The sequence below is a fragment of the Aphidius gifuensis genome, linkage group LG4, assembly GCF_014905175.1.
Source record: "Aphidius gifuensis isolate YNYX2018 linkage group LG4, ASM1490517v1, whole genome shotgun sequence".
Classification (NCBI taxonomy): domain Eukaryota; kingdom Metazoa; phylum Arthropoda; class Insecta; order Hymenoptera; family Braconidae; genus Aphidius; species Aphidius gifuensis.
In genome coordinates this window covers 3144943-3170815 of record NC_057791.1, presented here as the reverse complement: position 1 = coordinate 3170815, position 25873 = coordinate 3144943, and the positions used below count along the sequence as shown (strand labels likewise).

The 25873-nt window shown below is 24.9% G+C and overlaps 1 protein-coding gene and 1 non-coding gene across 2 annotated transcripts in view; both read left to right on the top strand.

Moving 5' to 3' along the window:
* LOC122854529 (transcriptional regulator DEF1-like) overlaps positions 1-25873 on the top strand; it is a 101235-nt gene that overhangs the window by 4929 nt on the left and 70433 nt on the right. Inside the window, exons 2-3 of the mRNA XM_044155274.1 lie at positions 9021-9238; positions 24547-24712. The gene's annotated coding sequence lies outside the window, so the exon portion shown is untranslated. The remainder of the gene's footprint in view (positions 1-9020; positions 9239-24546; positions 24713-25873) is intronic.
* LOC122856058 lies at positions 6823-6930 on the top strand. Its single transcript, XR_006374128.1, has one exon. It is a non-coding gene; the product is annotated as a U6atac minor spliceosomal RNA (small nuclear RNA).

Here is a 25873-nt window from a genome sequence, read left to right as displayed (position 1 = left end):
CTGCACTCGTTTTCCTTTCACCCTCTTCTTGCACCTCTGACAATCACCACAATCCTCTTTCGTCTAGGTTCATTTTATTTTATTTTTTTTCATTTTTCTATTTTTACCTCACTCATTTCTTTTTTTACATTTGTCTCTTTTCAACTAACCTTTCCACTCGTTCCGGTTTCGATTTTTCAACATTATTTTCTTTTCATGACATTGTCCTGTCGCATTCTTGTCACTCAAATATCATTTTTGCTGTTGAAAGTTAAAAAAAGAAAAAAATGAAAAATTTACTGCTATAAATTCAAGTTTTAATAAATAAATATAATCTTGAAAGAATAAAAAAAACATAAAAGTATTTTTTACAAGTTAAAGATTGCTTCGATAAGCTGTAATAAAATTTTTAAATATATATATTACGGGTTATTGGTAAAATTTACAAAATTCATTGATATATTTTTATGGCTTTTTTATTAAAGGCAACAATCGTTTGTGCCATACCTAAAGTATTGAAAATAATTTAGAAAAAAAGTAAAGCTATTCCTCAATACGGTTGATATTGATAGTGTCTAGTTTCTATTGTTAGTAAAGATTATATATTAAATGGCAACATTTATATGTACATTTATAATACAAACGCACTTGGATATAGTTTAGTATGAGAGTTTTCAAGTGATAGAATATCCATTTTCCCACAAATTTAGAGAGGTAGAAGAACCCAAACAAATTGGATGGGGTTTGTAACACGTAACCCTCAGTGGGTTATATCATATTTATACAATCGGATAAATTCGAACCAATTAAATCATTCATATAATTAGAAAATATTATGATGATATTGACCAACAAAAACTATGATGATATAGAAATAAAGTCAAATAATAATATCATAATAATGAATGAAAAACAATATGAATAATTAATACGCTCATTAAATTTATTAGGAATGTTTTAATTATTGAATTCATTTATTTATGTAGTATAAATTTGAAAAGTTTGTGTATACATATATAGTTGATGGTTTTGACTTTATATGTAAACTTTATCGTATTTCACATTTAATATATTTATATTGTGTCAAAAGCTAAAACGTGACTCTCAGCATCTAACGAATTTTTATTTTCATATATAGAGAAAAATTTTTTATTCAACTTCGGTAGTTTTATTTTTGTATTTTTTATTTTTATATATACAATGTATATATATTTTTTTTTGGGTCAAAATGGTCAGTGAGACTGTTCATTTGTATTCTTGACCATGGATGCTTCTTAATATAACTCTTTTCTTCTGTAAAATGAGAGGATTCACACAAAAAGTTTTCTCTCAAATGCAACATCACCCAATTTTTTACTTCTTAATTATTTAAAGTTAAATGTTAGCCATAATGATAAACGTATCTGAATAAACTTCTGCATCTAAATAAGCTAAAACTGTGTACGTATATAGGAAAAGAGATTATGATCCCTACCTCACACACTGTCGACAACAATTTCCCATTTTTTTATTCTTTTTTTTTTTTAATTTTTTGCCTCTTTTTTTTTTTTGCAAGGGCTTGGCTCGTTTCCAAATGAAGCGTGGCAGTTTGTCGAAGGATCCCTGAAAACAAATATAAGCCTGAAAAACGAATGAAAAATATAAAAATAAAGGTAAAAAAATATGGGAAGTTGGTGTGGACATACGGAGTTTAATAAAATAAAACTACTGTGTGGGAGTTGGTTGTTAGACTTCAAGAAAAATAGAAAGTTACCATGAAATCGCGTAAACATATAAATCTCGTCGTTTTGGCCTGGTTTAGTTTAACTCTTGGTTTAAGTTAACACCCCTGGATTTTTTAGTGACAAAAAAATAAAAAATAAAATCGAAAAGTACAAAAAAAAAAAAGTATTTGTCCGGGTAAATAAGTATTGATCCGTACTGCTACAATTGTAAATCACATTTTTTTTTTTTTTAAACAATTATTAGGAAGAAACTATTTGACAAAAAAAAAGCCAGACATCATATCTTTATTATTTTTTACTACTACTTCAATGTTTAATTCAGTTTGGATAAATATTCTCGAAATAGAAAAATGATTACATAATTTTTAATTTATTTCAATTCAAATTCTCAAGTTACAAGGATTTATATTAATTTCTCATTAAAACAGTCAATAGAATTTTTACAAACTCTTCTTTTTATGATGGAATTACTTTGTAAAAAAATAAAAATTTGCATCTGTTATTGAAGATTATTCTGAGCAGATACAATTAAACATTTAATTGAATTTTATTGTCTGTAGAAAATTAGATACTTGACACGCTTAATTATGATGAGCGTTGTAATAAAAATTGTAATAACTTTTTTTCCAATGTTTTACTTCATTGTATATAGTATGTCAGTGCAATATATATATATTTTTTGAAATAGCATGCAGTCAATCCATCGAAGTACCACAATAAAATCGAAATTGTTCTGATTCTCTTTCTCTCTTTTCCTCTCCTTATCATTCAAGTGTTGCAATCAATGGTTCTCCATCTCGAAATAGTCATCATTAATTCAGTCGTTTGATTCTTCAATATGAAACCACAATATTGATGCTCCTCAAGATGAAACACTTGAAAGAAGAAAAAAAAAAAAAACCCCATGATCATTGTTAGAGATCAAAAATACTTTGTGTGTATATAGAATATTTTAGTTCATCTATAACACTCAATATGTTGATGGCATTTAGTGTAATTTAAATCTTTGACAGGTTGATAGCAAAATATATATTTATCGGACATTAATAAAGCCTGGGGCTTTATTATATCGAGGTACTTGATAATGTTTTAAACATCAATAGTCACGCACTCATGTGACAAGAGCATTTTCAATATCCATTTTTATTTACAAAATTATCATGTCATTTCAAATTCATTACATAAATTCATATCTAATCATTACGACAAAAATCATTGAATAAAAATTATTGTTTTTACAACAATGAGCACTTAATTATTTTTATTTTCAATCAATTAAACTTGAATATATTTGAATTATCATTATTTTTTATACTTTTATTGTCTATTGTTCGAGAGTTTTTTGTCTCTAAAGGATAAACACATTTACAATATAATTCTACTTTTATACATGTATAGCCACAACAAACTTTTTAATGCTTTTATTATCCGTATATAATTTAAACTTTACAAAATTAATATATATATATATATATATGACAATGACTATTGTATACCAACAATACAATATTTATGAAAAATCATAAATGATGCTTTGATATTCTTTCAAGATATTGTCTTTAAAATAGTAGCACACATGACACACTTATCTCTCATGCTTCTATGATCCTAATAAAAATTGCATGAACGTATGACTTCAATGCAGTTAAAATAATTTATTTTTCTATTAATGATAACTCTTTATTTCTATTGATAAAAAAATTATTATCATTATTTTATATATTGTTTTTTTTTAATAAAAGAAATGAATGGCAATATTGAGCTGGTTACTCATTAGGCTTTAAATATTTTTTAAAAAATTTTTCAACTCAATGATAAATTAAAGAATAGAAAAAAAATTCAATACAATGGTTGGGTAATAGATATATATTTTTTTCATTTGAATAATAATAGATTTGAATATTTCCAAGTAAAATAATAAAAAGTTAATTGAATTTTTTATTATTATTAAAAATATAAGGTATATATGAGAATAATACAGAGGTATATATTAATGAACAAATATCAACTGTTAATTTTAGAGAGTTGTAATTAATGCATGGACGAAAATAATAAATTAACAATTTGGTCATACAGGCCGCTAGCGATACCCTCCATTGCCACATACGCAGGTGACAGGAAAACTGGTTTTAATAATAATCATTCATATTTGTAAATGAAATACCTCATCGTTATATAACCAACCAAAAATTAATTCATTTCCTCCTACTAATTTTCATGAAATATCTTTCTTTTTTTTCAAATTTGTAATTAAAAATTATATTTTACCATATTTTATCTATCTCAATGACTATTTATATTATATCTCCTTGTTTTTTCATTTATTTTATTGAATTTTTTAACCGGATATCCTCTATTTTATTAATTTATTAACTTTAGACAGACAAAAAAAAAATATAAATAAATAGAAATAAGATGTATCACAGTGAAAGTGTCACAAAGTGAGTAAAGAAATAACTGAAAAAAAATATATATATAAATATAAAAAGTGAAGTATGCTTGAGGGCACTTTGCAGTGTACGGTGAATAGTGAATATTCGTGACAAGAATATAAACGAATGATAAATTTCAACTTCTGCTGCTGTAAATTTTCTCTATATCCATGTACATTTTCAATTCAGTTTGCCAAAAATATAACCAAAAAAAAAAATTGCTGATCGTTGCATTGAAAATTAAATTCATAAAAAAAAAATATATATATAAATATATTTTTCAACATTTGAAAAATCTTTTTCCCATCAGTTTTATAAGAATTTATAAATAATTCTCTTTGATGAATATTCTGTTGACATGACTTAAAAATTAATATAAATACATAAAATCAACATAATAAAAGTTTTTTCATATAAATTAAAATTATTGAGATAAAAAAATAAATATCAATAATTTCTTTTAAAAAATAACTAAATAAAATAATAATTATTAATAAAAAAAAATATATACTGATTCACTTGACTTAACATTGCCTCTCAAGCCAAGCTACCAAGTCCAACTAACTTTTCTGTTGACTAATGGTTTTGGTCCATCATGGACTACGACTTTTTCATTTTCAGAAGCTTTAGCTATTGCACAAAAGTCAAGTTGGATTATCTGACAATGCAATTGTCAAGGAGTTGTCAAAAGAATAAAACAGTAAATAAATCATAATAATAATAACAATAAAAAATACCAATACAAGAGAATAATAAACAAAATATAGAGTGAAAAAAAATATATTGTGAAACAAAGATGGTAAACCAGTGAATAGTCTCGTTTGTATATCTAATGCAAAAAGACGATTTGAATTCTCGATGGTGTTGTTCAAAGGTCATAAAAGGTGTGTAACCATGTATGTTGGTATAAAGGTACATAGGTCAAAAGGCACATATTCAATATTACTATGTTGAAAAAGAGATGGTAAAACTAGTCTAAAACTTTGCATATATTGTGTGTGTGTGTGTGTATGGGCGTTATATTATATGCGAAGAGAAAAAGCTTCGCTATGCAAAGAGAAGTAAACTTAATATATACACGGAGAGAATTTATACGAAAAAACATAAAATAAATGATAGTGAGTGAGTTTCATGATATATATATAAAAATATCGTGTGGCGTAACTAGACCATAAGATGGTCAAACGCAAAATTTATTCCATTTATGAAAATATTATAAAGTCAATATCTATAAAATTTGTTTTATATTTGTATATTTAAATTTATTAACTAAACCAGATTTGAAATTCGAACAGAATTCTACGTTATTGACAACAACATTTACAAAGCTAACATTTGTTTGTTCATTAAACATAAGCAAAGTGTCGTAAAAGTAATGGTTGACATTTCTGAGTGTCATTGCTTTTGCTATGTTTTAACCATGTTGCTTTGTATTTATCAGTGACACCTATAGGATTTCAAGAGAATTAAATTTTACTATGGCACATTGTAAATTTTCAGAGGATCATTTTAATTTTGTCCACAGCAACAACGTAAAATTTTATGAATAACAAAGCAAAAAAAAATATATATATATTTTGCTATGGTACAATGTAATTTTTAGGCTGGATTATTTTAACTTTTAAATTTGGCCTTCGTAAAAATTTCTTTATGCATTGTAATTTTTAATCTGAACATAGCAAAAAAAAAACATTATATAAATTGCTATGGTACATTTTAAATTTTCAAGACAAAAATTGTTTTTTTTTGTTAACATAATAGTAAATATTTGAATAGTCAGAAGATAGACCCTCAATGATATGGCGCCATAGCAAAATTTGCTGAAAATTTTTCTCCGTGTATAGATAAATTTATATATGTACTTGCACTGAGTTCATTTGAGTGGAACATTGTGTCAAAAGCCATTCTCTAGTTTACCATGAGTATGTCGTAAAAGCCCTTTCCATTCGTCACCGTCGAACCAAGCTATACATGTCTCTTTACCAGGCAAATTACTGTTAGCCTACGTGACATACAATCGATTCTCAATTTTTTTTATATACTATGATCCATCCAACATTTGCTAAGACATCCTATTTTGATTTTTTTTTTTAAAAACATTTATTTCATCTATGCGGATAAATCATCTTTCGAAATCTTCTGTGTCAAGTACATTATTTCACAATTGCAACACCCTTTGAAGTAAATTATTGGATTTAAAAATAATAATAGTTTAAAACATTTCAAGAACGTTAGGTTTAATGGATGGTGACGGTTTTTCTTGTTCAATTTTATTTTTTTAAATGTAACCTCATTTTTCTCAATATTATTGGAAATTTTTCGTAGTAATGGTTTTTACTGAAAGTCATTATGACAATGTGGTCGAAGATAAAATTGAATTTCTTTAAAGCAATTTTAATATATTTCTTTAACTTTAATTTTAAAATATAGAAAAATATATTAAAATTTTAAAAGATTACATTAATTTTGTTAAATTGCTAGTTTAAAAATTTATTTAACAAAAAATTACTTGTATGAAACAATGATTATTATCAAATTAATTTTACTTTTTGTTTTTTTATTATTCTATGAAATAAAATTTAAAACAAAATTAATTATTAAAAAGTTAGAGAGGATTCTTTAGTTTCTCGCAAGTGGTGATGTAGCTAGGTATTTCATATATAAGCACCAAACATGCAGTTACATTTGTGTAGTATGAAAGGAGAGACGTTTAGCACTCCCCTAGACAAGGACGGAATAACACATATAATGGTAAGAGCACAGTCGCCTCTGGCGGCGCTTACCACCATTTTTTTTTTTCCATTTTTTTTATCAAACATGCTGAAAATAATAACAATAACTATTATCCTATTTTTTACCAGTTTTAAAAAAGTTCTGATAAAATTACAAACATGTTCTAAAATTAGTAGAAACTTTTTTAAAAAAATTTCATGTATTTTTAACAGTAAAAAAAAAATACTAAAAAAATAGAGTATTCACTGTGAATCAAAAAAAGAAAAAAATTTATATCAAACAAATTTTGAGGTAAAAGTATTTGTTTTTTTTTTTTTTAATTCAAAATTGAACCTTTTTTTGAAATAATATTTGATTGTTATAATTAATTTTATTTGTTTCAATACCATGTGCAATTAATTGCTATTTTATTTTCAAAAAAAAAAAAAAACAAACAATAACCCTTGTTCAATTATTTTTAAACTGTATTTTGCAATCTTGAAAAAAATTTAATCTCAGATAAAAACATGTTCATTAAGTAAAATGTAAGTTTTTTTTTTATGGCTAAAAAAAGTATATATATATAAACTCAAGAAATTTCACAAATGTTCCTATTGGTGTTATCAGTGAAGCATGTCAAGCTGACCCACGTATCGACCACTCTGTCCACCACCACCACAATTTGCTACCCTTTTTTTTTATCTTTCTCTTTGTCTTTCTCTTTATATACATTCTGTACATTTTCAAGACATAACGTATATATATATATATAACAAACCAACCAACCTACCAGCCATCTAGCACCACCATACCAATATCAAAGTGAAGAGAGAATATAGTCATATTGTGCAGTATCAAGAACCCCATTCACTTTTCTGGTCTTTACCACCAAGTGTCCGTTGACCAAAAATCATATTGTTTTTTTTTTTTTTTTTTATTATTTCCTCAACTTTATTATTTTATTTTTCTATTTTTTAAACTCACCCCATCAATGACCATTGGAAGCGTGCTTCTTGTGCAGACGACAATGTTGCAACCTTTCACAATAAAACACACACTGAGTCCACCCCCCATCCACTAGACTTTTCATCGCTTCTTTTTCATTTCTTTATTTTATTTTTTTATAATATATATATATTTTATTATTTTTTTTCTTCTTTTTACTCTTGCCTCACATATATATCCATGTGCTATTTTTTTTTTTCTTATCTTTTCAACCGCTAAATCTCCAGAAAGCGCTCTTTACGTAAGTCGTTTATTCGATAAATAGCTTACTTATGGCTATATTTTTGTGATATCACAGTTAACATTGCTATATTTTCTTATGATTTAAAAAAAATTGTAAATAACAAATTTTAAAACAAAAACAACTTATAATATTATTTATAGCTTTACACATTTTTTTTTATTATCAAATAATATTATTAAATAATTAAATTTATTACTTTTTGTATTTTATATGTCAATATCCGTAAATATGATATAGATATATTTATTTATAAATAAATGAATAGAATAATTTTAAATTAAATTATCATTGTCTGACAATATTCAACAATCCCGGAGGTTAAACTTCCTCATTTCCTTCGTCAATATATATAATCTTAGTATATTTTGAACGTGTCTCACCACAACCAATGAAATGTCAACGTCAAACTTCTCAAATCGTATATAATTTCATTTAGCTCCCTCGTGATTCCATGCGGTGTCTGCAGTCAAGTATAATCGATCTCTAAATATGCTACAAGCATGATATTCCATACAGACATATCAAAAATAAGATGAATATCATACTGACAATTTGCACAAATATAGTTTATCAAATCAATCAAAATTTAATTTTTTAATAATTTCAAATCAACGATTATAATATAATACAATTATTGTTTATTATTATCATTTGGGTCTAAGCTGTCATAAACATGCATCATAATTTATTTATCAACTTTATTATATTATTATTTTTTTCATCTGTCTAAGTAGAGTGATTGACTATAAGAAAAAAATTCACCATCAGCTAGTTTTTATTTATTTTTACTTTGAGCTATAACTTTTATAAAATTTAAAAAACAAAAATATAAATTTACTATAGGCTTGTATATAATAGTTTTTTTTATTTCAAAGTTTTTTTGTTTTCTTGTGTGAATAATATATAGTAACATAAATGTTTCAGGTTTGCTTGTCTACGGCGATGTTGATCCGACACGGCAGCATAGTCCACGTTTATATACCAGAGCTTTGATATAACTTCACCTTGAAAGGTAAACGAGGATGAAGACTTGATGTGGCAAGAAGGAACAAGAAAATTTAAGGTTTCTTAGTAAGCTTCTTTGGTTTTTAACGAGATAACAAAGAACAGACGAGAGACAACAAACTTGATACATCATTTTGGTATGTCAATTTTGTATTTTTTAATATTATTTTTAATTCTTCCAAAGTCCCAAAGCTATGTGTTAAATAATTATTTATTTTATACAAAGAATAAAAAATCACACTTGAATTTTCTCAACGATTCTATACATGCATATATTTTAATTATCATAATACTTATTTAATCTTAATGGTTTTCTCAAGCTGCTGCCTGAGTAAGATAACTATTTTTTTTTTTATTTCTCTTTCAAATAATGCGATGTGATTCTACTTCAATATAGTTCTTCAGCTTGTTAGCATTGCAAATCTTTTGTTGATAAGGGGAACGCGCACTCCCACAATCTCACTATTCCAATTTTTTTTTATTTTTTTTAATTTCTTCCTACTGAAGATTTCTATTTTTTTTAGCTGCTTTTTTGCTGCTTTTATTATATATCTATATACACATTACTCATCATTTTTTTTTTATTTATTTTTTTTGCAATGTGGTCGCTCCCCATTTTTTTTTTTCAACCTTTCCGTTGATTTTTTTTTTTTATTTCTCATTTCTTGACTTGTCTCGCCATGTGTATTAGGGAAATGACTTTGAAATTTTTTAGTTTTTCTTACTCGTATTTTTAGTGAACAAATCTTTTTTCTTTTTACTTATTCTAGATTTGTATTTTTACCGGGTCAACTCGAGTCGTGTCAAGTTAAATAGTCTGAGCAGTCAACGGTATATTGACGTAGATCTTATTCACTTGAACTTTTTAAAGAAATTATTAAAAAAGAGTTTTTTTTTTTTGTTTAAGTTTTATATAAAGTTTTCATTTTTATAAATCAAATATTTTATTATTAATATAATCTTCTTTTTGAATTTTAATTTAAAAAAAATATATGCATATATATAAATAATAGTTGAAAAATGAAAATATTGCAATTGTGTTGATATTGATTCAATAATGGTCAAGTTAACTCGTTGTGTCACTAAATTACTATATTATAAATATATCAATTGAATTGAACTGCTGATAGATGATATATTTATCATCGTTGAAATATATCCAATGCAAATATCGAAAAACAATCCATTCATACAAAACTGATCCATTGCAAAGCTTATTGATAAAATGTTTATCATTTAAGCTCCGCGCGAGCAGGGGTAACCGGAAAGAATCAAAATAGTAAAATGCCTCGTTAAATTCAATCTATATAAATTTTCATATGAACAGTTTTATTACTCATCAAGAGGATCCAAAGCAATTGACAAATATATATTATTCAATTCAAGTGTCAAAGAATTTCAAAAATAAAAAATAAAGGGCGGGTACCTTTTTACTTTCAAGCTACTCATTATGTAAATTTAAAAGTGTCAGCACAACATTTCAACGAGATAGCTTTACAATCTATATATATTTTATATTTTTTCATTTACCATTATTGTAAAATATAAATTTTAAATATTCGTCAACTATTTACTTGTTGAAAATTTTCAATTTAAAAAACATTTTAAAATAAAATTATATATACCTCGTTGAATTTATATATAATTTTTTTTTTTTTTTTTTCATTTGAAACAAACATAAATTAAATTTTCTTGAATTAATTTTGTCACATTTAAATTCAAGTTTTATCTACCCTTGTTTCATAACTCAGACAAAAAAAAAAAAGTTGTACATGGGTACGGTTAAATTGACCGTAAGTTTTGAATTATATCTATGTAATAAATGAATATGAGGATGAAAAAAATAAATAAAAAAAGTGTTCGTAGGTATGGTTATATTGGCTGGTGATACCCTGTTTGTATAAACGAGGGTAAATTATGCAGTGGTGTGTGCTTTAAGAGAGAGGCCCAAACTGCTGACCAGTATTTCTATTTAGTCGCATATATACGGGCTTAATAATTGGATAAAAATCGAAATCACTATATAAACAAATATTTATAAACCATACTCGATTTATGTATATTATTATTATCATTTTTATAATGTTCGACAACATAGAATGAGTGATTTGAGATTCAATCAAATATTTTAGCAATTTGCTTTTAGCTATTTGTTTATTAAATTACTTTGTTTACTTTTGATGTTTTACCTTGTCAAGAGTTTATTTAAACAATCATTAGTGATTATTGGTATTTGAAAATATAATACTATCACAATACGGGTAATGATAAATATCATTATACATTAGAGACAAAGTATAATTGCTCAAATATATATTTTACCTTTTGTGCAACAATATTCAGACTATAGAAAATGAAAAAAAATAATCAATAATTTTAAAGATAAAATGTATTTCCATTTGTCAGTAATTACTTAATCAATATATAGAAAATATTATTTCAAAATTAGATAAACTCATTGTTAAAAATAATAAAAGCTCGATTAATTTAATTTTTTAAAGTCAATTTTTAAAAATGAAAAAAATTTATATGCATTATAAATTATCACGATAAAAATATTCGCGATATTTTCTTCCTGACCTTTTGCTAAAAATATCATATATATTTTAAGTGTATTTGAATGTGTGTTATAACAATAACAAATTTAGTGACTTTATTTAAATTCTGTATTATTGGTTTTTTGTTTCTATTGTTATTTCATCTATATGAATGACTAGGTCGTTCTAGTTGACACGTGAACAACTTGATTAAGCCGAGAAATAGCAGATGTCAAAATGACGTCTTTCAACATATAAATTGTATACGTATATCAATGTTTTAATTAGAAATAACACTATTACAGTTGGTTTGATAAATAAACATTTAAATTTATATATCTGAAAATAAAATACATCTACAAATTCAAAACATCAAATAACAGAGAATAATTAGCATTATTATTTTATGCATTTAACAATTTTTTTGAATTAATAATTGTTATTATAATAATACAATTATAATTTATTTATTTATGCATTAGATTTTTAAATTATAATAAAAAAAAAACAAAACTCAATATAAATAGAATCTAGCATTTCAAAATAAATATTTAAAAATATATAAATTTTACGCGGATATAATTTTACTATATTGATTTTTTCTGAGAACTCAAGTTATTTTATATACTTATTATATACACAACTATATATTTATATATCAATATATATGTAGATGAGTTTAGAGTGCGCATGACATTCGTTATGGATGAGAATAGAAAATTTGGCCTCTCACATTGTTGAGATCTTGCACCTGCACATCCTTCGTCAAGGTGGTTGTTTAACTCTCTTCGACAACTATTCTATATTACAAAAATACATCTATATTTATAGATAAACAATTCCTATTTTTTTTTTTTTTTTATTCTCACTATTCTTTTTCTAAGCCTTTCGAATTTTCTCTGTGCATGTTTCATTTATATACTTTTAAAAATCCTGAATAATATAATTTTGAGTATAGAAATTTATTCATAATATTTAAAGAAAAATCATTTGCCAAATAATATCTATACAATAATTATATTTTCGCTTTTTTTCAAGTTGTTAATTTTATGATTATTGACAAAGTTTTTTTTTTATCCTCAATGTTTTTATATGTATTTATTATTATTATTTATTTGTTGAGAGGTTTGCTAGAAGTGGATTGTTATTTAGATTATTATTTGTGTATTCCCTGGGCCTATTTTTATTATTACTGTTTTTTTTTTTTTTTTGTTTGTGTGTCAATGTTGAATACAGGGGATATGAAGATATGAGATATATATATTGGCATCGGTTTGATTGTACACACACACTCACACATGATATTCAGAACTCGTTTAATCAGGGTGAGTGGGTCCTTTCGATATTGCTGCACTCCAGAATTTCATTCTGATAGTATCTACTAGTCCTGGGTTTTATTAAAATCAACGTTTGAATGAGGATTTTTTTCCCCTTGTTTTTATAGATATATAAACACAAGTGATAAAATTTTTTTTTTTTTTATTACTTATATATTTATAGACTAAAAAAGCATTTTCAAATGATCTGAAAATCTCGGGTATATATTTGAAGTGTATGTTGTCAAAGAAAACAAAAGTTTTGTATTTAAATTTAGTCCTAATGGGCGTGAGGGAATATTAATCTACATAATCTGGAAAATATGAAATATTTTCTCAAATTTTAAATATTCATTCCGTATATTTATGAGTATTTTATAGTTCATTGAAATATACTAAATGAATTTATTCAAAGAGCTCTAGTGGTAATTATTTTTCTTGTAATATCAACATTTATAGTAGAAAAAAAAATTAATTTATTTAGTAAATAATAAGTGACTAATTTATTTGAAATCTTGAAACTTGAAAAAATTATTAAATTAAATTTACCTAGTTTCTTTTTAAATTTTGTTTTTTTTTTTTTATTTTAATATTTAGTTCTTTATCATAAATTTAATGAACTGTTGTTTATTTTTTTTTATTTTTTATTCTCATATTTTCATAATTAAATTTATTAAAAATTTTCAGCACTTTGAAATTTAACTCGTTGTCAGAAAAATAAAATTTATACTTTGTTGTATAAATTCATGCAATATTAAATGAATGACGTGAAAAATTTATTATTTTTCTATGATAAAATAATAATGTTTTTTAAATAATATATTTTTTTTACCCTACTTATATCGATTAATTTTTATTTTAAATAATTTTTCCAATAAAGTCAAAATTGTTATTTGCTTTTCGTGATTAAAATATAATTGAATGATTAAATTTCGACTCACAAAGTTAAAAGCTCCAAAGCCAATAATATTGATCAAAATTTCACATCTGTATTCTCTCCAATAAAAAAAGTGATACAAAAAAATAAATCTGATAACAGATACATACATAAATATAAACAAAAGAAAAGGTTATATTTATTTTATTTTTTTATATCTATTTGGAGGATCAATGATTTTTAATTGTAGCCAATTAAATCTTTCTGTTATTTATAATTTATAAATTTATTTATTTCATTTTTCAAGTATTGTTAAGTATAATTGACTATAAAATTAAGTCAAAATTCGTCAATGAAAGTCTGACCTATTAAATCTATCGAAAGATAAGTAATAATAATAATTGAAAAAAAAAGCTATAGCCCAAGTGAAAAGTTTCGAGTTGGAGACTGAAAATGGTTCACGACTGATGGAAGACTCGTATGAGAGGCATTTTCACTATATCTCTGCGTGTATGTGTGTAGGTAATATCTAAAAGGGCAAAAGTGGAAAGGAACTAAAGTGATAAAAGTTTGCTCAGTTTGAATGACACTTTTTTTCATCTCTTTCAATGACATATATTTTTTTTTTTTTTTTCATTTATTTTATATAGTTTTTCTACGCATGTCTATCGAGAATATTTTTAATTTAGTTATATTTATTAACAACTATTTACAATATTTAAATCGTGATATTTAAATAGTGATGTGAGGACAAGAGAATGGGTATGAACATTGTGATTTACACACTTGCAGTTTGGTGGTCAATGATGCGAAAAGATTATATATATAGTATAGACAGACAAACACGCAGTATGCATAGTCCTTGTATTTTGCATTACTCTTAGTTAATGGTTTTTTACACCATGTCGTTAGACCTACGTAATTATTCACAGATGTACTCTTTACGCGATTATTTGAAAAATTAACAATTAGTTGATTAACATACAATCAAGTGTATTATATTTTGAATGAAAAAAATACCTTTTAAAGTATGCCCCAATTGTAATTTGTTATTATTACTATACTAAAACTTAAAATTATTACTATTATTATTATTATTATTATTATTATTATTAAGTGTTGTTATTATTATGTAGATGATGATGCTGCTGGTGTTGTTTATGCATTTGTTGATTGTGTTTTCCTTCTAAAATTATAAAAAAATAAAAACAAAAATTAATTATACACATTTAAATAATGATAAATAGATGAAAAAAAATGCTAATTATATAAAATTATATTTACCCTTTACGTTCAAAAGTTGGATAATTATCTGGTGAATCATTTTTATTGATACCAGAATATGCCAAACCAATTCTTGCAATATTACGTGCAGCATTTATATCACGATGCCAAGTGACATGGCAATGAGTACAATATGTATATCTATGGCCATATTTACCAACCACAGCTTTTTTACAACACAAACTACAATTTTGTGTAGTATTGTACTCATCAACTCTAATAACAACAACATTTTCCATTAATAATAATCTTTTTTCTAATTTCATTAAAGGTGGTTTACGATATCCTTTTATATTGGGCATTATTTTTGATTGACCAATAAATATCACTGTCCATTTAATGTTTTTTTTTTTATTATCATCATTATTATTATCATTATTATTATCATTATTATTATTATTTTTATTATTATTTTTTTTTTTACGTTCCAAATATAAAGAGCGTTTCTGTTTTTTCATTTCTTGATATTCTTTTTGTCTTTTTTCAAAGTCTAACTTTTTTTTTTCAATCATTTCTTTTCTCGACTGTTTTTTTTTTTTTTTTTTCAGCTGCTCTCTATCACGATTCTTTTTTCTACGTAATTTTTGTTGATCATTTAATTTTTCTTTATGTTCAGCAGCTTTTTCTTGTTGTTTTTTAAGTTTAGCTGCTTTTCTAAGCTCACTTTTAGTTTTTTCATTTTCAGCTTTTTGTTTTTTTTCTTCATTTTCTTCTGATGTCTCATTTTTACTTTTTTCACCACCACCATTACCACCATTACCACCTTTAGCATTTTGTTTTTTTCCTTTATTTCCATTTAATTTTTGATTTTTAGTTTTTTTCATTTCATCAGTTTTTATTGATTTTTTAAGACTTTTTTTTGTATAATAACCATATGCTAAAAAATTGGCTTGTTGATCTAATACTCGTCGTCTTTGAATTTTTTTAGTCCAATTAAGTGTTACAATACTTAATTGTCCATAAATATGTTGATAATCATAATAACATAATAATCTAAATTTTAAATTCCTAATGTAATCATCAGGATTTTTTAAATTTAAATTTTCAAATTTTTTCATTTTGACGATGTTCTCAATTCTTTTGTCAGCAGTTGATGTTATTTTTTTTCGTTTTTTTTCATTTTTATAAAAACCACTTTTATAAAACAATGTTGAATTTTTTTGACAATAACGACGTTCTTTGTCTTTATTACCAAGATCCTTATAATCATTAAAAAATATAGCTGTTATTGGAGTTCTTTCTCCTGGATCAATTGATACAAAGTTTGTGAATTCAATTTTTTTAATATCAGCAGGAGTATGACGTGATATAATAGTAATTTTTTTCATTTTTTCTGGATCTGTTATTAATTCACTGTCAATTTCATTTTCAACTTTTTCAACTGATGTTGTTGCTGTTGTTTTTTTAACTTTTAAAAATAATGATATTTCAACACCATTTGTTGTAGCTGTTAAATAAAATTTTTTACCCAACTGTGTTGTTGGATTAATATTCATCATATCATTCCATAATTGTTCATCACCAATTTTTTTAACTTCTACTTCTGTCTTTTTATCAATTTTTTGTTTCATTTGTCGTAAAATTGAAGTACTTATTCTTATGTGTTTCCATCCAAATTTATAAATTGGTACAACACGAAAATCAGGTGAAATTTTTTGTAATTCTAAAAAAAATGGTAGAAAAAAATGCCATTTATTGCCATTGTTAAATTCTTTAAAATTTAAATTTTTAAATTTTTTAAACAATGGCATATCTGGATGAATATTATTAGTGATCAAGTTTTTCATAATATTTCTTGATTTATTGTGATAATAATATTTAGTTTTTTCTTCTTCTTCTTCTTCTTCTTCTTCATTTTCCTTCTTCTCTTCTTCTTGCAGTTTAATTTGTTTAAAAACATATTTACACATTCTGCTATATCCATGAGTTTTAATATTAGTTTCAAAAATTGTAACATATGTTTTTTGAACATCATCCACAATTTTACTTATTCCCGAAGTATCAAATTTTTCTGGTATTTTTTGAGTATTTGGATTAATTGTTTCTGGACGTAATTTCAAATACTCTTTATATAATTTAACCAGTTCTTCATCATATTTTATTTTTTTTGGGTCTTCTCGAAGAATATTAAATACAGCATTAATACTTTTTCGTGGACGATTTTCAATAATGTTTTTCAATAACCATCCATCTTTATGGTTAATACAAAATTCAAGAAAAAAACTACAAGCAACACACCATTCAGATATTTTTCTTACACTATCGATTATATGATCATAAACTTTAGTTTTATATTTATCAGTATTATTACCACTTATACCAAGTAATTTTTTTAAACTCATTTGTATTGTTTGGTCTCGTAAATTTGGTATACCTTTGAATTTTTTATCACCAGCAGATTCTTGTCTTTTAGATGATGTTGTTGTTGATGTTTTTACTGATGAACAACGTGAATAAGCTGTTGATTTTGCTTTTGTTGTTGTTTTTGATTTAACCGTTGATCTTGATTTTTTAGATGATACTGATGATGGTGGTGGTGGTGGTGGTGGAATATTGATGTTGTTTTCAAGTTGTTGTTGTTGTTGTTGTTGTTGTTGTTGTTGTTGTTGTTGTTGTAGTTGTTGTTGTTGTTGTTGTTGTTGTATTTGTTGTTGTTGTTGTAGTTGTTGTTGTTGTTGTTGTAGTTGTAGTTCTTGTTTTTCTCGTTGTATTTGTTCCACATAACCTGGATCCAATTTGATAATATCTTTAACAGCTGTTTCATCTTTCTCAAGCCAGTCTTGATTTTTTTCAAGCCATTCAACTGATGTAGTGCTAAAAATTAATTCAAATATTATTATTATTATTATTATTATTATTATTATTATTATTCATTTATTGATTATTATTATTATTTTTATATACCTATGTTGACTTGATGGCTTTGGTTGACTGATAGTTTGAGACAACTTTTTTCTTGCTTCTTCAACATCCATAACAGCAATATCAGCATCACCATCATCATGATTATTATCTTTGGCATTTTCATCACTTTCAGTATTGGCGGTATCCATTAAACTTACAGTATTTTCATCATCACGTAATGTCTCATGTTCAGATTCATTATCTGTATCTGTACTTAAATGAGATAAATTTTGTGATAATGATACAATTTCATCATTATTATTATTATCACCATTTCTATCACTACTTGGTAACTTTTGTGTTAATGGTACAAACACTTGTGATGATGGTGGAGTTACCAAGTCAACCATTTCATAATTAGCATTTAAAACTGATGTAGCAGCTGCATCTTCTACTGCTTTCAATGCTTCTAGTGGTAGTAGTGGTGGTGGTGGTGGTAGTGTTGTTGTAGCAGCTGATGGTGGAGTTACCAAGTCAGCCATTTCATAATTAGCATTTAAAACTAATTTAGCAGCTGCATCTACTGCTGCTTTCAATGCTTCGAATGGCATTGTTGTTGTTGTTGTTGTTGTTGTTGTTGTTGTTGTTGTTGTTGTTGTAGCAGCTGCATTTACTGCTGCTTTCAATGCTTCTAATGTTATGGTTGTTGTTGTTGTTGTTGTTGGTGTTGTTGTTGTTGAAGCAAAAAAATCAGTTATTAATTTATTGTTTTTAACTGATTTTGGTTTTTTTTTAAATAAAGACTTTTTTATTGCTTTTAATGATGATGATGATGATGCTGCTGATGCTGCTGATGATCTTAACTGTCGTCTTGATGGTGAATTTGGTGGTGATGGTGATCTTTGAAGATCAGCAACAGCTAAATGACCATATTGTCCAGCTCTAAAACTATAAATATTTTTACTGCCACCAGCTTGCTCAGTTCTTGATTTTTTCTTCGGTGTACGATCATTTTTGGGTTTTCTTTTGCTAAAAAAAAAAATAATAATTATTAAACATATATATATATTTATATATTAATTAACTTTACATGTAAATGTAAATGTAATTAAAAATAAAAATATAATACCTTGGTGTTTGTGGAAGCTTATTGGTTTTAGATTCATCATCATCATCACTACTGTCCATGGTTAATGCAAAAAAAGGAGAAAGAAAAGGAGAGAAAGAGAAGGAGGAAAAAAAAAAAAAAAAAAAAAGGATAAACTATATATATATTTATTCGTTTATTTTTATTTATTGTTCAATTAGATTTGAAATAAATTCAGATCGATAATCAACACAATGAAGATGATTGATTATCTCTAATTATCGAACAATAAATAAAAATATTAATAATAATAACAATGATACCACCGATAAATAATTAAATAAAAGAAAAAAATTTAACGAGAAAAAAAAATTATTTTTTTTTATTGTTTAACAATTAGATTTGAAATAAATTCAGGTCAATTATCGACACATTTTGATAAACAAGTATGATAATTTCTAATCATTAAACAATAAAAAAAAATATTCATATTAACAACAATAATAATAATAATAATAATAATACCGATAAAAAATTTTATAAAAAAGCTGGATAATGAAATTGTATAGGTTAGGAATTTGGTAAATGAGTGGAAAGATACTTTTTCAATTTTGATTTCTATAACAAATAGAAAAATATACAAAAATAATTAATTAATAATTAATTAATATTATAAATATAATCTAAATTTTATTAGATTGTACCATATATTTACCTCAATAAATTGATGAATTTTTTACTTTTTTTTTTTCTCAACGTGCAATGCCCAAGCAACCTTATCTAACCAAAGCCACACGCGAAAAGACCGAGATAGATACAATTTATGTAGACTAGCGTAGCAGCGTTGTGGCTTTGTGTGTTCGTGATTATGAGAACTCTAGCGGTAAATTTAGGAATTTCAGACGCCATTATGGATTTTGATTGGTAATTAAAATTTCTTTCTTTTCTACTATTTTGAATTTATTTTTTTTTTTTTTTCCTATAAAATATGTTTATTTATTGTTAAAAAAAATTATTGGTAAACTAAATTAATTAATTGAATTATTTATTATTATAGTTTAAAATAAAATCTATATGGCATGTACATAGAGTAGATATGTTAAATAATTATTTATATTTTTATTAAATTTTTAGAAAAAAAAAATGATGACTTAAAAGAACAATGAGTGCATCTACACACCAGCTCGTAAAGAAATTTTAGTCATGTAAGATCTATGGGAAAAATATTTCCAAATACAAAAATAAGAATTGTTAAAAAAAAAAAAAAATGAAGATGCTGTTAATAATTATGATGCTCGTGAGAATCTAAGTTATGTAATAAAATTGATGAAATACAATTAAGCATACCCCAGGTAATAAAAGAATACTTTAAAAATAAATTTAACAATTAATGGACGTTTAAAAGAACTTATAAAAGTCAAAGTTCGTTTGGTGAGATCTTGTTTTTCAAAGTAAAACTGCAGTTCTCAATAAAGAGTAAGATCTATAAAACGTCTATTATTGAATTTGATAAAAAATATTTATTATTTGTTAATAAAACTAGTTAACAAATAATTTTAATTGTTCCAGTAAGACACCACAAGGAAAACAGTTTAAATATATATATGGGAAATTAAACAAAAAAAAAACCAACCATAATGAATTTTTACCAGATTGATTGAGCAGATGGTGAAGTTATAATTGATTAAATTTTCTTTCATTACAAACATTGAGTTAATATTTACAATGTCAAATAAACCTGTGGTTATTTATTTAATTTTAAAATGTTGAAAAAAAATTCACACACGATTAAATTAATTCGTTCCAGTCGTTTTAAATTCGACAATTTAATTGCTATTTATTTTTTTTTTAATACAGAATAGGTGACACTGGTCACGATTGGCTGCTGGTTACTTTGGCTTTTAGTAAAATTTCATGAATACTGCATATTTTTTTTTATTTTTTTTTTTTTATTTCTTTGCTTTTATTTAAATTTTTTATTTATATTTTTAATACATTTTATATATATGAAAAAATATACATACATGTTTAAATGGAAGGAAATAAAAATTATTATTTTAATTTCAAGCAAAAAATTAAATTCTCATTAAAATAATTATTAAAATTAATAAACGTAAACATTTATTTTTACAACGAAAATTCATTAAATTAATATTTTTTAAGCTCGTAAATTATTATTATTATTATTATTATGACATATGAAATATCTTGTTGTTAAAATCAGTAATATGTGTCCAATGTTAACGTTAATTACTAGAGGAAACATATCTAGATGATAACCATGTGATGATGCTTGTGAAGCATCTGAATACATTGATGGGCACTTATAAACTTGACTGTAAATATGCAAACAACATACCTAGAGGCTAGTTGTGTGTGTCTGTATAAATTTACAATTACCATATTTGGTCTTGATGCACTTTCTCATCAGCTGTAAATATACCTATATGTAATATACTTATTTATTCATATGGGTGGACGAGCTTATTGCCCATCATATTCACTCTTTGATATATATCAAAAATTTTCATTATTGAAACAATGCTTGAAAATTTGACGTGATACATATATAACTTTCTAAATTTAATATTACCTAATCTCAGCAAAAATTTACAAAGGAAAACTATTCTCTTATTTAATTGAATATATTAATTTTAAATCAACCTCTGCAATATCGTTGAATTATTATTCGTTAGTTTTTTTCCAGAATATTCTTTATTCTCCAGAGAATAAAATCTGGATTGAAAAATAAATCCTTCATGTACCAGTCAATATTATTCATTATTTTTCAATATAAACAGTTTTTTCTTTGCTGAGTTTTTTTATATACACTGAGAAAAAAAAATAACAATTTTTACAACTAAAATCAAATAAAAATTACTGTGCTGCGTAGTAAAGGCCGGGTATTTTGTAAGTTTAACATATATTACAATGGGAACAATAATTTTTACCCTTCGTGCCATTTAATTTGTATTGGTTGGACAAAATTACCATGCCAAGCACAGTAATTTTAACTATACATACAATAATTAAAAATATAGTGTCGATAAGTAAAGTTTGATGTATTACCAACAATTTTATTATTTGAATTAATAAAAATCTAAATATATTATCTTTTTAAATATTGCTTAAAAAATAAATGAAAGGAAATTAAATAACGATACAAAAAATAAAATTTTATTTAATGTATTTTTTTTATATCCAATTTTAACAATAAATTTGTATTTAAATTTGTGTTATATATGTTAACTTATAATTATATATTTTATTCAAATCTAAATTTTCACGACAAAATTTTATTAACTTCATAATGCTCGGTGTGTTCATTTAAAATACAGTTAATAATTTTTTGTTATAAAATATATTGTGTGATGTTTCCATTAAAATATTGTTTATAATATAAAAATTGAGACCATCCTCACTGCTATCATTCACGATAAAACAAATGAAAACTGCACACAAATTATGTTCACACTTCCATTTCATTAGTGATATCTATAAATAATTAGCGAGTAAAAAGTACTCAAATTAAGTCTAGATTTTTCTTAGATAACTGCACTTTTATTCAATAATTAATTAATATCAATATTATGTATAATTACGGTGCCGTTAGACCGCTGGACGTACAAATACCTAAAAAAGCGTCTCACAATAACAAAAATAACAAAAGCCTGACACGATAATTATCGAACAGCGCCGAAGATTACCGAGGGTTGAATTTTACCATGCTGCAGAGTAATGTTTAGTGTTCAGCACAATAAAAATTATCCAAAGCTCAGTATTTTATTTGAATAAAACTGTAATAATTGTATTAAGCTTATCAATATTTGTTATACCAATAAATACTACCCTGGCATATCCCAATTTTTACTGTGCTGCAAAGTAATTTATATAATCTAAACAATAATTTTTATATATCAGAACATGAAAAAACCCCAAAATCGAGTTTTACCCGACGATTACCCTGCTAGCATAGTAAAAATTGTTATTTTTTTTTCTCAGTGTATTATATTGTCTGATAATATGAAATCTATTTTAATGAAGATTTATTTTTAAATATATTTCATTTATTCATTACTTATTTATTTTTTGTTTTTCAATATTATGGAAATTTAATTTCATATTGATTGTCCAGTTTGCATTTCAATAATATATCTTGTGAATTTGTTAGGGTATTAGAAAGTTGTTGCAAAGACGAGGATTTGTCAGAACGTGACATGATTCAAAAATTAAACTATACAAGCATTAGATATACATAAATTGTAAATTTCATATTGTTGAAAATTTTTAAATAATATATAATTTTATTAATTTATAAATTTTTCATTACACACTTTTAATGGATAATGATTTATTTTATTCAATTTACATATACAATTGTAATTTAATCATGAATTTTTAAAACAATAAAAAATCGTGCAATTTCAAAAAAGAAAATGATGAAATTTATGCAGGGCGATTTCCCGAGAGATATATATCAACTTGCAATGTAAACTAACAAACAAAATAGCAAAAAGAAAAAAAAGAAAATACACACCTGGAGAGAAAACAATAAAAAATCAACAAAATAAATTTTAGTTAATGGTGTGTGATCTTTGATTTCGACAACTGTTTACGTTGCCTTTTCATCTTTCAAATAGTATATTGTCATTTCTCATTTTGTTTCTAAATATATATCTCACCCTTGATAAAACATCCTCATCATCAACATCAAATAAAAATAAAGCTAATCGAAAATAAAAATAAATACAACTATTGTTTTTTCATTACGTTGCCGATTCATCAAGTTTTTATTTACATCATGTGCTGGTTTGTCGTAATATAAACCTACTTTTTCAAATAACCTCAAGCTTGATCATATCATCCCTTTACTGATTAAATAATCTTAAAATTAACTGTCCTATTGAACCACTCATACATACATACACCCACACACAAGCGATTTTCCAAGAATAAGAAAAAAGGGCAAAGGATATATTCGGATAAATATCCCTCGTCATCCTCAACTCGTGTCTCTTATGTCAAAAAATAAAATAGAAAGAAGAAAAAGATCAATCTCCAAATCTTTTTTTTTTTTTTTTTTACCAACCCTCTGATGACGAATTACTAAAGAATAAAAAATATTTTCAGAACGAAATAAAAAAAATGAAATAAAGATAAGAAAAGAAACAAATGTCATGGTTCAAAACGAAAACACTGTGCCAAACGATAAGCTTTTTTTCTCACATCAGTAAAAAAAAAAAAAAATATAGATTTGATTTTTGCGTTTTTTTATTTGTAAAATGATTTATTTATATTTTGTGCCAAAAAAATTTGTCTTATATATCGTCAATTCAACTTATTTCAACGCACTCAAGCCTGTAAAAATATGATTAAAATTTTTTTAAAATAAAAAAAGCTCGCACATAGTATACATATAAAGTAAAAAAATATATTTTTCATAATAAAACTTTGATATAATGTTGAATTTAAATTAAAAATATATGTACTTTGTTTTCAGGCCCCTCAAGCCAATGAGGATTATAATTTGAGTTAACTATGCGATCGGCATATACATGGTGAAGGCTTGTACACAAACTAGACTGGCATTCTCCTGTAAATGACAGTAACGCGAGTGAAGGGTACTCTAATGAAGAGAATACACAGTGCACTATACAAGAGTATGGGTGAGTGAGAAAGAATTATTTTGATTATATATAATATATAGAAAATTAAGAGAGTGAGACAAATGTATTTTGTGATTAATCAACGTGGACACATTTTGTGGTGATGTGCAACAAAATGACCACAATGTTGGTTTGCCACGTTTGTTTAGTTTAAAATAACAAACATGTATCGTTTCAAAATAACACAATGTCCAAAAAGGGCATCGTCAAGCCATTACGTGCTTTGCTCACATTTCTAATGGGAATTAGCCGAACACATTGTCTTCTTGGTGAAATGAGAATTTTTGAAACATATATATGTCTGTACACAAGTATACACTACTGACTATATCATTGTTATATAAATTTTAATTTTCTCTAAAAACCAAGTTGTAATCCGAGTAAATTATAGTATTAAAAATTTTAATTGGTTATTTATTTTTTTCAACTTTCAAATTTAATTAAAATATTTTAATTTATGAAAATAAATATTACTACTACGCAATATTTTTTTTAAAAAAACAAAAACGTTATTATATTGAACTTGAACATGATAGATTGTCTTGAAAGATAGTGAGTTATAATTTAAAGACTATTTGATTTGTTTGGTCGATCATCATCGGGAATAAATTTACCGCAAAATGAGATATTGTCACGGGATAAAATAGCTAGCGTGATTAAGGTAATCATTTTAATATTGGTAACGGATATACACTGTTGATCGTGACCGGCTCTAATCATCGAAAGTGAGAAATGTTTTTGATAAAATCAACATGCTCAGATATATAAGTGCTAGACATTTTTTTTCTATTTATTATTAAAATTTACCTGTAATTATATATATTTAAAAAATTTTTAAACAAAGTAAATATAAAAATTAATTGAACCACTATACATTTAAATTTTATAAAATTAATAATTCAAAAACAAACATAACTTGTTAAAATAAAAATGTTTAACAATGTTTTGGACAAATATTATTATTTTGTATTATTCAAATGAATATGTAAAATATATTATCGAATATATAATAAAAGCTTGTTGGGTTTAAAATGAGGCCAAAGGCTAGTTGGCTCAAGTACTCTACTAAACACTTTGCGACCCATGTTGTTTATGGCACCATCGTTACTCAGCTTTTCTAATGAAAAGACTTTATAAACATGTGATGTAAATATTTACTAA